Here is a 12,325-nt window from a genome sequence, read left to right on the forward strand (position 1 = left end):
GGCTTGCTGGCTCATGTTTTGGGGCCACTGGGTTAGGAGCAGTTGCTGGCTCTGGGCTGGCAGGCTTGGAGCTGGCACAGGCACTGTGGCCAGAGTCTACCCCTTTAAGGGCTCTGGGAAGCAGGGAGGGAGAGGAGTGTTCTTGGTTGAGGCTGGAGTGGCCACCAGGGTACCCTGGGAAGGCTGGAGGCCCCGTATTTTGAAATAAGTGACTACACAGCACTTATTTCGAAATAACTATTTTGAATTTGGCATTATTCCTCATAGAATGAGGTTTACCAAATTCGAAATAAGCGCTCCGCTTATTTATTTTGAAATAGCAGTTTGGCTGTGTAGACACGGAAAGTTATTTCGAAATAAGGGCTGTTATTTTGAAATAGCTTTGCTATGTAAACATACCCAGAGAGACACCAAGTTGCTAGATGCTCTTTAGATCCCTTCTTTCTCTGCCCCTTTGGCAGCCTTTGAAGCAGATCCCAAGAGGGGGTGGGAAACAATCCATCCTAGCAAAATAGTTGCTTAAAGAGAAACAAAATCATTGCTTTGTATTTTAAAGACATCAGCACCTGTGACAGGGTGGAGCAACCCCGTCACTCGCCGACGCCGCAGGATGTGGCCGGTGAAGGGGGAGCTGACAACACGAGCTGAGCGGCCCCGGGAATGCCCAGCGACGAGGAGAGGGCGTGTCATCACCAAGCGCCCGGGCGCACTGATGATGTCACGGGCGCGACGCTGGGCGTCGGGGCAGGAACCCAGAAGTGTGGGGGTGAGGAGAACCACCGCAGCGGAGGCGGTATAAAGGGCACGGGGGCACCAAGGGAAGGGGGGTGGAATGTGGAGGAGGGAAGGCGGTGCGAACCCAGAGGGAGCCGCGAGGAAAGTGAGTGGAGGGGGAGCACAGAGGGCGAAGGGACGGCAGAAGCGGAGGGTAATTACGTCGGGCGGTAGCCGGCGGCGGAGTGGACCAGACCCAGACTAGAATGAGGGTAGTAAATGGGATGAATCTTTTTAAAAGTGTGACTAATACCCGCACAACTCCCAGTGATTTCAGTTATAGTTTCAGGTGCACAAGTCTCCTAAAAAACACCAATGGGCATTTAAGCATATCAAAGAGTGCAAGGTCATTGATCACATTGTTAGGTACAATAGGGAGGCAATTAGGTCTATGTGGATAAGACACAAGATTGTAAGGAGATTTCGGGCTTGTCTATGTAAAATGCTACAGCAGCACTACTGTGTTGCTATAATGCTTCTGTAAAGACACTCCCCACACTGATGGAAGGGTTTCTCCTACCAGCCTCGATAGTCCACCTCCCTGAAAAGCAGTAGCTTGGTTGACAGTAAAGTTCTCCTGTTGCCCTGGCGTTCTGTATACCAGGGTTAGGTCTGTTTAACTGTGTCACTCTGGGTATGGATTTTTCATAGTCCTGAGCAATGTAGTTATACTGACCTAATTTCCTAGTGTAGATCCGGCCCTGGATTCTATATTGCACTCTGTCCCTGATTGTGATTGATACACAATATATCAGTAATAACCAGACAGAGTGGAAATAAAACCTTAGGCTGTGGGAAGGGGGAAGGGAATGGAGTCACTGCACTTCTGAGTTTCAGTTCCTCCCCCATCAGAAAAATGGGGTTAATGGTACTTTCTCTTCTTTAGAAAGCACTTTGATTTCTATGGATAGAATTATTGAAATGCTAAATGTTATTCTCCATTTGAGATGGATCCCTGAGTGCGGGGAAATTCTTTTATCTACAATAATTCAGCAACATGCTGGTAAGACAGCAGATTTAACATATCAGACCAGTCTATGCAAAGAAGGAACATATTTGCATAATAGCTTCTACTCAGTTAAACTTAAACTTTATACTTTGTGTAACAACATCAGTTTAATTATCATGGCGCTGAAATTGTTGTAGTAAGCTGGCTCAGTCAGGAGTCCTAGTGAAACATAATGTAGAGGGCCTGAACATTATTAATGAAAAGTTTCAGGGTATGTCTACACTACAAAGTTAGTTCAAACTAACGGACGTTAGTTCTAACTAACTTTCATAGGCGCTACACTAACGCTCCGTTAGTTCGAACTTAATTTGAACTAATGGAGCGCTTAGTTCGATCTAGGTAAACCTCATTTTACGAGGATTAAGCCTAGTTCGAACTAGATAGTTCGAATTAAGGGCTGTGTAGACCCTTAATTCGAACTAGTGGGAGGCTAGCCCTTCCCAGCTTGCCCTGGTGGCCACTCTGGCCAACACCAGGCAAACTCTATTGCCCCCCTCCCGGCCCCGGAGCCCTTAAAGGGCCACGGGCTGGTTACACAGTTTGTGCCAGTTGCAAGGCTGCCAGCACCCAGCCAGCAGACCCTGCACCTGCCACAACATGAGCCAGCCACCCGAGGACACCCAGCCCTCCACTGCTCCCCAGGACCAGCCTGGCGGCTCCCAGGAGCCTGCCCGGGGACGCAAGAGGCAGGCACCCACTTGGTCAAGTGCAGAGATCGTGGACCTCATCGAGGTTTGGGGGGAAGCCTCCAATGTCCACGATCTCCGCACTAGCCACAGGAACACGGCAGTCTACGGCTGCATGGCTGCCAGCCTGGCCGCCAGGGGCCACCAGTGCAGCCAGGAGCAGGTGCACTGCAAGATCAAAGACCTGCGGCAGTCCTACTCCCGGGCCTGCCTGCCAGGGGCCGACCCGGAGGCCTGCCCCCACTTCCACGCCCTGGACCGCCTCCTGGGGGCTCATGCCGTCCCTGCCCCCGGGACGTGATAGACCCCGGGGCAGAGGGACTGCGCCAGGAGACGGAGGAGAAGGAGGAGGGCTCTGAGAGCCAGGAGCCTGCTGGCAGCCTGCCCAGGACCTGGGACCCTCGAGGCACCCCACAGAGCCGCTCGCCTGTGTAGTCCGAGGCCGGGGAGGCGTCCACCTGTGAGTACCATCGTGCTCCCCTTATGTGTACGGGGGGCTGGGGCGAGAGGGAGCCCCGGGACCATGTGCCTGGGCTTGCCCACCAAGGAGCAGCAGCTGGGGATCCTGCAGGGGCCCTGGCCTTGCAGAGGGGAGCTGGGTTTCACACACCTGGGCCTCTAGGGTAATTGACCGCTGGTCTTGTTGCACCACAGCCGCAGCACCTGGGCCTGCAGGGCGCACCACCCCGCCTGCAGCAGCTGCCCGTGCCCGGGCAAGCAGGAGAGCCAGGAACCAGGAGGACTACCAGAGGCGGCACCTCCAGTTCCTGGAGCAACAGATCCGTCTCCAGGACCACTGGGTCCAGGAGGACCTGAGGCTGTGCCGGAGGAGTTTGGAGGCCCTGGAGGAGCAGGGCCATGCCCTGCGAGGCCACCTCCAGAGCCTGCTCGACTGCTTCCCAATTCCTCCTGCTCCTGCTCCTGCTCCTGCTCTCCCTGCTCCCCCTGCTGCTCCCTCTGCTGGTCCCCCTGCTGCTCCCCCAGCTCCCCCTCCTGCTCCCGCTTCTGCTTCCTCCACACCCCCCGTCCCTCCTGCCCCACCCTCCACAACCATTCCCCACCAACGCCCCCGGACCCGCAGTGTGGCGAGATGGGAGAGGCAGACGGACTCCCACCCCTGAGCTTTCCTTTCCCTTCCTCCCTTCCCTCCCCTTCCAGCTCCCTCGTCCCAGGTTTCCCCCTCCCCTCTCCCACCCTCATTCCTCCCTCCCCCCACCCCAGTTATGTGAAATAAACAGACGTTTTTGGTTGAAAAACGGGTGTCTTTATTTTACAGTAGGTAGGGAGGGGAAAGGGGAAGGGGGGAAGGGTGGAAGAAGGCCCCAGTGGGGCATGCAAGGGAGAGGTCAGTCCTCCTCCTCCACCAGGAAGCTCTCCCGCAGGGCTTCCCGGATCTGGATGGCCCCCCGCTGGGCTTCCCGGACGGCGGCAGTGCGGGGCTGACCGTAGTGTCCAGCCATGTGGTCAGCCTCAGCCATCCAGGCTGGTAGGAAAGCCTCCCGCTTTCGCTCACACAAATTGTGGAGCACACAACATGCTGCCACCATGGGAGGGATGTTGTGCTCAGCCAGGTACAGACGAGTAAGGAGGCATCGAAAGCGGGCTTTCAGTCGCCCGAAGGCCCCCTCCACCACGATGCGGGCCCTGGTCAGCCTGGCATTGAAGGCCTGGCGGGAGGGATTGAGGTGCCCCGTGTACGGCTTCATCAGCCACGGCTGCAGTGGGTAGGCGGCATCCCCCACCAGGCACACGGGCATGTCCACGTCCCCGACCCTGATGTGGCGGTCGGGGAAGAAGGTCCCATCCTGCAGCCGCTGGCACACAGAGGAGTTGCGGTACACCCGGGCGTCGTGTGCTTTGCCGGACCAGCCCACATTAATGTCCGTGAACTGTCCCCGGTGGTCACGCACGGCCTGCAGGTTCACGGAGAAGTACCCCTTGTGGTTCACGTAACAGGACGCCTGATGTTCCGGGGCACGGATGGGGATGAGCATCCCGTTGATGGCCCCCCCGCAGTTGGGGAAGCCGAGGGCGCCGTATCCCCGGATGATGGCGTCCGGGTCGGACCACCCTGCGGAGCAGCACCCGGTTGATGGCCTTGACCACCTGCGGAGAGAGATACAGCAAAGTGCCAATCAGTGGGGCGCCCAGGTGGCTGGGAGCGTTCGTGCCCTGGCAGTGCCCTGCGCCCCACTCCCGGAAGCAACCCCCCTGGCGGTGTGTAGTACGGCCGGGACAGACCGACCCCTCCGGTGCGGGGCGCGTTCGCCTCCTCCCGCCCCCGTTTGTCCCTGGGGCAGCCCATCCCCTCCTCGCAGCCCCCTTTCCCCCGGCTCGGTGGCCGAAGAGTGCCATACCTGCATGAGCACCGCTCCGACGGTGGATCTCCCCACGCCGAACTGGTTCCCGACGGATTGGTAGCTGTCCGGCATGGAGAGCTTTCAGAGGGCGATGGCCACCCGCTTCTGGAGGGGGATGGCGAGCCTCATGCGAGTGTCCTTTCTGCGCAGGGCAGGGGCGAGCCACTCGCAGAGCTCCAGGACGGTGACCCTCCTCATCCTGAAGTTCTGGGTCCACTGTCGTTCTTCCCAGCGCTCCAGGACGATGTGGTCCCACTAGTCGCTGCTGGTGTCCAGACACCAGACGCGGCGGGGCACGCCTGTGCCGGGGCTCCGCCGCGGCTCCTCCACGGCCCCCAGGGTGGCCAGGTGGAGAGGCAGGGGGCTGATATGCACTAGGAGGTGCCAGGCAGCCTCGAGCCATTGGTGGCAGGCTTGCAGCAGCAAGTCCAGAAAATGCACCAGAAGGTGCAGGGCGAGCTCTGGCTCCATGTTGCCACCTGCGGCGGTCCCCCCCGAAGGGAAGCACCGACACAGACGGGCACAGAGACCGACGCTTTGCTGTCCCTCGGCAAGGTTGGCAAGCAAGCAAGAAAAGCTGAGAACCGGCTGTCCAGGGGGGTCCCTTTAAGCTTGAGCCTCAGATAGCCTCAGACAGCAGCCACACAAAGCAACTACTGACCTGATGCCCTGCCAGAACCGGTTTCAGCTGCCTTTAAATGCACCCCTGCGTCCAATCAGTGTGGACACGCTAGTTCGAATTAGCAAAACGCTAATTCGAACTAGTTTTTAGTTCTAGACGCGTTAGTTCGAATTAGCTTAGTTCGAATTAGCTTAGTTCGAATTAACTAATTCGAACTAAGTTAGTTCGAATTAGCACTGTAGTGTAGACGTACCCTCAGAGAGGTAGCCATGTTAGTCAGTTTCTGCAAAAACAATGTTGAAATAACATTATTTTGAAATAACATGGCCATTCTGTAATTTTGAAATAATTTTGAAATAACGGATGGCTTATTCCAAAATCTGTAAACCTCATTCTGAGGAATAATGCCTATTATGAAATAGATATTTCAAAATAAAGCATGCGCAGATGCTCCACTGCTGCTATTTTGAAATAGCCCCTCACCAGGGCCATTCTAAGAGTACGTCTAGACTACATGCCTCTGTCGCCAGAGGCATGTAGATTAGGCTACCAGACATAGTAAAATGAAGTGGTGATTTAAATAATCGCCGCTTCATTTAAATTTACATGGCTGCCGTGCTGAGCCAACAAACAGCTGTTCAGCGATAGTGTGGTCATGCAGGTGTCGACATCAAAGGTATTTGTCGACCACCCAGGTATACCTCATCCCAGGAGGCATACCTGGGTGGTCGACAAATACCTTTGATGTCGACACCCGTGCGTCCAGACTATCGCGCTGAGCTGACAAACAGCTGATCAGCTGTTTGTTGGCTCAGCGCGGCAGCCATGTAAATTTAAATGAAGTGGCGATTATTTAAATCGCCGCTTCATTTTCCTATGTCTGGTAGCCTAATCTATATGCCTCTGACGACAGAGGCATGTAGTCTAGATGTACCCTAAATTATTCCTCCTTAGTGCCTCCTTGGGCTCTAAATCAAATTAGCATGTCTACATTAGGAAAGCCTGCCTCAGACTAATTTTGAGGCTTCTCTGCTGTGTAGACGTGCTATTTCAAAATAAGCTATTTCAGAATAACTATTCTAGAATATCTTATTTTGAAATAAGCATGCAGTGTAGATGTAGCTTTACAGGCCTGTCTGTTCTCTCCCTCTCTCTCTTTTTTGCTTAAAAAAAAAAAGGTCTACTCTCCCTCCCTTAGCATGGAAACTTATGTCCTGTTTTATCCTGTCTTCCATCCAGCAAATTAGTGCATACTGGTGCCTTTTGGGTAGAGCTTTAAATGTGCTTAGTTTTGCAATTGTGGAAAAGGGCTTATTGTAAATCCTCCTTTGAATGAGCTCATCTTCTACATTCTTTCCCTTCTCCCTGTGCCAACTTGACATTTAATACTTGGTGAGGTCTGAATGTTGCCAGTATTTACAACTTGAAAGGTACAGTCAGTGCTGATCCTAGAAAGCATCTCAAATTTTTAATACCCCCAAATAGAGTAGTAATAGTACTCCTTCGGTGTAGGAAAGGGCAATAAGACAATTGTGGGTTGCTGCTGTATTTATCTGCACCTCTGCAGGTATGGGCACTTGCAGCTCCCATTGGCCATGGATTGCTGGGAATGGTGATCCGCCACCAACAGGAACTACAAGTGTCTGTACCTGTGGAGATGCAGGTAAATATATCAACAGTGGCCCACCAAGGGCTATTCCTGGTGAACTGGGTCTGGCCCACAGGCTGGTATTTGCCCACCGCTGCCTTAATATGAGAACATAGTTACTGCCACCAAACTGCTCTAGCTAATCTGACATTTGGTCTCTGACAGGGGCCTCCACCAGTCCCTTTGAAGGCTTTCTTGAGCTGAGAGGCAATGCCCAAAAAGAGAACAGATTCTAAGGATCTCAGCAACTAAAGTCACATAATCATAGGTGATTAGAATTCTCATGGCAGCTGTGTACTAGTGCTATATTACTTTGCTACTCTGGGAGCAGCATGGCAGGAGCAATATAAATTGTAAAACATTCATCTATTTTATGAAAAAAGCTTATGGGCCAAATTCCTAGGGTTACACTTAGGTCTTAGATCTAAGGGGCGGACTTCTAGGCCATTTTCATCACTGCTATAACTCCATTGTTTGGAAAGTAAATATAAACAGGCAAAACACCTTTCTCCTCCAGCCCATTGGAACATGTGTCAATAAAGGCAAGTAAATCGAATAGTTGAGATCAACACTAATATTCCAACAGAAATCTATCTATCTATATATTTTTAGAGTGTGTCTATCTGTTCAAGAACTCCTCCTAAATGGTAAGAGCCACCAAATTTGGTGTCTTTGAAAACAAGACCCTATATGTTTGTGTAGAGAGGGAGACAAACCAAGGCAGGAAAGGATGGCTTATACTTTTGAAAGCAACTGAACGAGAGAGTAACTTAACATTTTCAGCCAAAAGAAGCTTGGCTGAGATCTTCCACATATCAATTTGAATCCTGTTCTATTGAAACCAGTGATAGTTTTGCCATTAACTTTGAAGAGAGAATGATCAGGCTAATTAATTTAAGCACAACTTTACCTATAAATATACTAACATCCTTGACTACCTCAGAACAGGTGACTATGATGAAACAGCAACAAAACGACAATTAAAATGAACAATTAAAAAAAATAAAATTGAACTATTGCTCATATACACTGTCAAAGATATAGAGACTATTTTATTTGATATTTCAGCATCATACATAAAGTATATGTACACTTTATATTGCAAATGGCTCTCCTGATAAAAGCCTGTTTATATTTTATAACATACCCTCAGGAAACACAGATTAGATTGAGTTTTCAATTTTAATTTTACATTGCTTGACATCTGAGTGCTTCATTTTTCAGTTTGAATGTTGCCCGAAAGCTTTTTTTTTTGCATACTTAGAATTCAATATGACCTAAATGAGTGTTTTAAACTACAGAAAGTTCTATCTATTATCTTTCCAAAATCAGGGAAGTAACAGAATTTATTAAGACATACCCTTTAGGTGAGTATTATAAGCTAAGTCTATACTAGGTAATTCATAAAATATTTGCTTATCACCTCATCATTACAATTCCCTTTGAAGAGAGACACAGGGCCTTTCTAAGAAAAAAAATGCTTATGAATAAATGCATCCTTTGCATTTCTGATAAATAAATGCCAACACCACAAAGACATCACAGGTCAGTTGTACTCAAAGAAGGCTGGATTGACCATGAACTGCATTTTCTGTTAAGTTTTTTATTCATTTTGCAGTACCAAAATAAGAAAACAACAAACTAGGTGCACACAGTTAAAGCAGAAACAAACCGTGGATCCTTAGAAATCAATCACAAGGAAGGCACTAGGCAAAGCAAATCTTCATTAAGTTTGCAACAGATGATACTGTGATTGCAGCAACATTAACTCTATGAAATGGATCTTCACAAGGGTATATGGCAGATACCTGGTCAAAACTTGCCCTAAGATAACTCATATAGTAGATGGGCAATAGTCTTGGGAGAATTATTTCCATAACTGTTCTAATAATTACAGGAGCTGAAACAGCTGAACTAAAATACAACTCTTGATAAAATGAGATTGATTCAGTGGACTTCATTGCTAGGGGAGACATTTCTGGATATTTTCTTCCAGCTTGTATTTGGAGCAGTTTGAACTTGCTACTAATATTGGAATAGTTCAATAAATTAGGACTATGGACACAGTTGAAATGTTCTGACAATAGGGATTGTAACTGAGCATGACTCATTGCCCCAGCCATCTCCTGCTGGTCACTTGGGAATTAGCTCATTCAACCCTAGAGCCAGTATCTCACCCATAGTTACCTATTTTTTCCCTCCACCTCTGGGTACTGCCTTACCAGAGTGTCCCACCCTCTAGGATCCTCCCACTTTGGGAACTAAGGTTGCCAGGTGTCTGGTTTTGAACCAGACAGTCCAGTATTTGAGCTTTCTGTTCGGGAAACAAACTGAGAAAATATAAATGTCCAGTATTTTCTAAGTAAGATGTAATGTAGATTGTGATGTAATGTCAAGTGTGTCCTGTATTTTTGTTGAAACCATCTGGCAACCCTTCTGGGAACCCCCAACCCATATGCCCACTTTGGCTCAGTGACCCACTGCCAGTCTTCATCTAGCCCCTTACCTCAGGGACAAACTGCAGTCTGAAAAGGTCACTCATCATTGGCAACATGATGTGGACCTGCTCCCTTTGCATCTCTACAGCCCTAGTAGACTCAGGCCTTGCTTCCGGCCCTCAGCCTGGGAGCTTGCCTGGCCAGAGCTTCCCCAGTTCTCTGTCTGTCTTTCCCAGCGCTGCTCTAAGTCAGGAATTCTCTAGCTTCCTTGGCAGCTAGGTCCTGCCTGCTTCCCAACCAAGCAAGAGTGAGCTTCCGGGGGTAGCCGAGTTAGTCTGTTACAGAAAAAAACCACAAACGGTCTGGTAGCACTATATAGACTAACAAAACAGCTACGTCTACACTGGCATGAATTTCCGGAAATGCTTAAAACGGAATACTATTCTGTTCTCAGCTTTTCCGGAAAAGGAGCGTCTACATTGGCCGCGGAGTTTCCGTGATAACGATGCGGTTTTCCGGAAAAGCGCGTCTACACTGGCCCTTTTCCAGAAAAGCTTTTCCGGAAAAAGGACTTATGCCCGAGTGGGAGTAGCGTACGGTTTCCGGAATAGCGGCTGATTTTGTACAGTACAGCGTCGATGCTTTTCCGGAAATTCAAGCGGCCAGTGTAGACAGCTCGCGGCTTATTCCGGAAAAGCGGCTGCTTTTCCGGAATAAGTGGCCCAGTGTAGACACACCCTAAGAGAAAGATGAATTGTGCTGTAATAATTGAATAAGTTGAAGGAATTCTGTTTGTCTTTTAAGAGGAAGAAGAAAAGTATGTTAATGTTGATTGTAGGTATGCAGATCAAGGTGCTAGCCAGATGGGCCTGAGTTTAACAGGAAAAGGAACATTAGGTGTTAGGCAGAAAGCAATTTCAGATAATCAGGGAGATATGGACAGGAGATTGCTGTGTGCTTGATATTGAAATGAAGATACTTAACCACACTGATAATGTGAAGTTTTGCCCCTCTTTTGAGCCTGTTAACTTGGCCTTTTGACTGTATAAATCAAGGGGTTTGAACCTTGCATGGTGCTCACATTTTTCTGGATGCATTTTAGCAGAGCTTTGCTGAAATAAACAGAGCGGTCTGACAAATCTGTGGGTGTGTCTAAACTACATGCCTCCGTTGACGGAGGCATGTAGATTAGCCAGATCGGCAGAGGGAAATGAAGCCGCGATTAAAATAATCGTGGCTTCATTTAAATTTAAATGGCTGCTCCGCTCTGCCGATCAGCTGTTTGTCGGCAGATCGGGGCAGTCTGGACGCGACGCGCCGACAAAGAAGCCTTTCTTGATCGGCACAGGTATGCCTCGTGAAACCAGGTTTACCTGTGCCGATCAAGAAAGGCTTCTTTGTCGGCGCGTCGCATCCAGACTGCCCCGATCTGCCGACAAACAGCTGATCGGCAGAGCGGGGCAGCCATTTAAATTTAAATGAAGCCGCAATTATTTTAATCGCGGCTTCATTTCCCTCTGCCGATCTGGCTAATCTACATGCCTCCGTCGACGGAGGCATGTAGTTTAGACGTACCCTGTGAGTCCTGTCTGACTTTGAAATGGCCAACATAGATTGTTTGAAGCATCAGATTTAAAACAATAAATCAAGCTTATTTGTACTTATTTCTTATGTTTGCTTACTTTTTTCACTGCACTCAGTTCACTTTCTTGTGTTCATTCACAATGCTGCTGATCTGAGCTTACAAAATGACTGGGGAGTATTTGAAAAATCTTCTATTTGAAAAGTTTAAAAATCATAACTATTTCTATTCCTATTCAGTTTTGAAAAACACTTTAAAAGAATGAGGTTTATCCTCAACTTCATCACACTGCTTTTATACTGATGGAAAACAGGGATAAAGAGAGTGGAGAATCAGACCCCCGAATCTAAATTTCTCTCTATTTGGCTGCATCACTTCCACAGAACATTTGTAATCATTATGCATAACTGTGCACTTTACAGTTGTAAAAGATGAAGCAGTGTGTGGGGCTATTTCACAGCTTATGTGAGGAAGGAATGTGTCATATGTTAAAGAAAGTTATAGCAGAGGCTAGAAACAGCAATACCCTTCTCAGACAGATACTGAGTTACCATTTCTACACTCCGGTCAACTGACGAATGGGTTGTACCCATGAAAGCTCATGATACCATCTACATGTTAGTCTATAGGGTGCCACAGGACTCCTCGCCGCTTTTGCAGATTCAGACTAACATGGCTACCCCTCTGATACTCTACAGGTTTTGTTAGTCTTTAAGGTGCTACTAGACTATTTGTTGTTTTTTAAGTTTTTCCTGTTACAGGCTAACTTGGCTACCCCTCTGAAGCATTATTACATGATGAGGTGCAAAAAAGCTTTAAATTGCAGCCATCTAGTGGTCAACAAGAAATGATGCATGAGATCTATTAGTATGAACCGGCTTCTCAGATGAATACGGTGCAGTTAGACTGTTGATCATCAGATATACACATGAACTGAAAGACATGACATCAGTGTTCTCAAATGAATACAGAATGTCTGGTACAAGCACGAGTTCCACAAATTTAAGCCAAGTGGAGAAAAACAACAACCAGAAAAACACGCTTAAGGCTATTACAGACTGCTTTGCCTGACAATAACTCAGTGGATATGGCAAACTACTAATTCATGCATTATTGAAATTGCAAATAGGCTTTTTTACATTGGAAGTGGAATGTATGAGGAAGGTATATTAGGTGGGTCTATGGTTCTTCAAAGGTTTACATTGG

Source organism: Pelodiscus sinensis, chromosome 5 (genome assembly GCF_049634645.1).
Source record: "Pelodiscus sinensis isolate JC-2024 chromosome 5, ASM4963464v1, whole genome shotgun sequence".
In the NCBI taxonomy this organism is placed as follows: domain Eukaryota; kingdom Metazoa; phylum Chordata; order Testudines; family Trionychidae; genus Pelodiscus; species Pelodiscus sinensis.